Source organism: Echinops telfairi, unplaced genomic scaffold (assembly GCF_000313985.2).
Source record: "Echinops telfairi isolate 266 unplaced genomic scaffold, ASM31398v2 ScPeMD7_40;HRSCAF=151, whole genome shotgun sequence".
NCBI lineage: Eukaryota > Metazoa > Chordata > Mammalia > Afrosoricida > Tenrecidae > Echinops > Echinops telfairi.
Window position 1 is genome coordinate 957,133 of NW_022103938.1, and position 2,909 is coordinate 960,041.

A 2,909-nucleotide genomic window follows, 5' to 3' on the forward strand; every position below is an offset into this window, starting at 1 on the left:
ATGGACAACAGAAAAGTGGGTGAAGGGAGACATCGGACAGTGGAAGATATGACCAAAAAAATAATTTATAAATTATGAAGGGTTCATGAGGGAGGGGGGAGTAAGGAGGGAGAGGAAAATGAGGAGCTGAGACCAAGGGCTCAAGTAGAAAGCAAATATTTTGAGAATGATGATGGCAACGAATGTACAAATGTGCTTGACACAATGGATGTATGTATGGATCGTGATAAGAGTTGTACGAGCACCCAATAAAATGATTTCATAAAAAATGATTTTAATCCTAAATAAAATATAACTAATACAAAAAGATCAAATATCCCTACTACCTCTTAGCTTTGTCCTTGAGGTTTTGCTCCCTCCCCCCCAAAGTATTAAATAGAAAAGGAAGCATTCATAATTCATATGATCATTTTTTGTATGAAATTGTTCTATAAATGGAAACACAAGAGAACAACTGAGGAACTACTTTTAGCATAACAGAATTAAGTGAGTTCCAACCTCATAAGATGAATATGCAGCAATATTTGTCAATCTATCTATCAAAGTTGTATTTGAAAAAAATCTCTTGGCTGCAATTACACTTCTAGGAATTCATTCTATAGTTCTACTTGCAGAGTTGAGAAATGATGTGTCATCAAGGTTATTCACTGCAGTTTTGTTTGTAGTAGAAAAGATTGGAAGCAGCTCAAATTTACATCAGTCACAGTCTAGTTAATGAATGATGATGTGTGCATACAATGTAAGCTGTGAAGGTTTGAACATAGATGAAAATCTTTAGATAAATGCACAAACATGCCTCAACTATATTTTTAAGTGAGAATAAAAATAGTGGGTTTGTTGTGATATGTTAGCTTTAATGTCAAATAATTGAAGAATTAATCCTGATATTTGTCTGGCTATTGAAATTTTGGGAGGTTACGTAAAACAAACCAAACAACCAAGAAACTAAAGTCAGTTTACTTAAGAGGAAGGGGTAGTGGGAATCGGGCCAAAGGGACAAGAATTAGGGGGAGACTTCCCTGTGTGCCTTTTACCTTCTAGTTTTTTATTCATGTGACTATTACTTTAAGAATCATAAATAAACAGTTTAAGAAAAACAAAGCAAGCCACCTTTGAAGAGCTAGCTGAGTCCTGAATAAATCTGATCACAAAACTCGAAGCTATCTTTAATAGGGAAGCTTATAAATCCACAACAGAAACCCATAATTTGTGCAGGTATACAATGCCACTTTGTGTGAAAGATTAAACCCTTTCACCATACTTTATTGGAGATGCATTCAATAGAAGGTGCGCTGTAATTCCCGAGGAAAGAAAACCCTGTGAGAACTTTCAATTTACTGAGAGACAGGTGAGTAAATAAAAGGTGACACAACTTTTTATCGTGGGCCCTGGAAGAATTAAATGTGACTTGCTTGGGAAAGAGATAGGGAGCACTAGAGGAGGTCACTGGGTGTGATAAAGCTGGACCTTAATTTAGAAGGATGAGCAATAATTATCCAGGTGATGCAGTGGGAAGAGAGATCACATTGAGAGAAGTGAGAAGGCATGGCCTCATTGACACATGGCATATCATGCAGAACAGATAGCTGTAAGTAGCAGAAGTGGTGGAGATAGAAACAGCGACAAAGACAAGAGTCAGAATATAAGGGTCTGGGGCTAAATTAGAAGTCTTCGATAAGTCATTCTCAAATAGGGATGAGGCTTGGTCTAGCTTGTGCTCCAGAACTATCTCCTGTCAATGATATGGAAGTTAGATTGGCAGATACCTAGAAAAGAAGTAGACATGGTCATGAAGTTTTTAGCATAATATAAATAGACGTTACAAAGGTCTGAAAAAGTCTACCTTAATGAGAATGGTCAGAAGAGGATAGAATAGAGATAGACAAAGGAAGTTAAGTGACAGAGGAGATGGCAAAAATAATTTGTATTTATTATTTCAACAAATATATATTGCGATCCAACCATGTCATAGTTAAAGACAGAGTGCAGTACCAAATACAGACATAAGGTGGGATTTAAATTCTAGTGAGAGAGACTGACAATAAACACACACACAAACACACACACACACACACATCTCAAACACACACACATATATATTTATACATATAAAATCAGTTTTTGACCTGTGCCTATAGAAGGTTGAAGTAGAGGCTATGAAAGTAAATGGCTGGCATTTCAGGCTGGGTGGTCAAGGAAATCCTCTTGTTGAATGTTATATTTAGACTGATCAGAAGGAAAAGAGGAAACTAGTCAGGTGGAAACAATGGGAATGATCATTTAACCTGGTACCCTTAGGAACATTTGGGTAAGCAGGTTGATGCAGCAGGGTCATGGTGGAAGGAAAAGTGTTAAAGAGTTCTAAGTAGACAGGCAGGAGTGAGGTAACATAGGGCTTTGTTAACTGAGGCCAAGCATTTGGATTTTATTCTAAGTACGATGTGACCCTAATGAGGATTTTAAGCAGGGGACTGATCTGGTCAGGTTTATGTTTTAAAAGTATTAATAGAATTCTAAAGAAATCCTGGTGGCACAGTGATTAAGCGCTTGGCTGCTAACCAAAAGGTAGGCAGGTGGAATCCACCAGCGGCTCAATGGCAGGTAGACGACGCAGTGTGCTTTCATAAAGATGATGGTGTTGGAAACCCTGTGGAGCAGTTTGACTCCTCCCTGCTCCAGAACTCACTCAGTGGCAGTGGGTTGTGATAGAATTCTGTCATTCTCACGAGAGGTGATTACAGTACTATTGGGAAACGATCACATTGGGAAAGGCAAACAGAGAGAGAATGGACAAATCCAAGACGTGTTTTGTAGGTGCCCTTACAGTTTGGATTGTGGCATGAGAGGAAGAGGGGGATCAAGAATTTTACTTTAAGCATCTTAAAAAAAATCATTTTATTGGGAGCTCT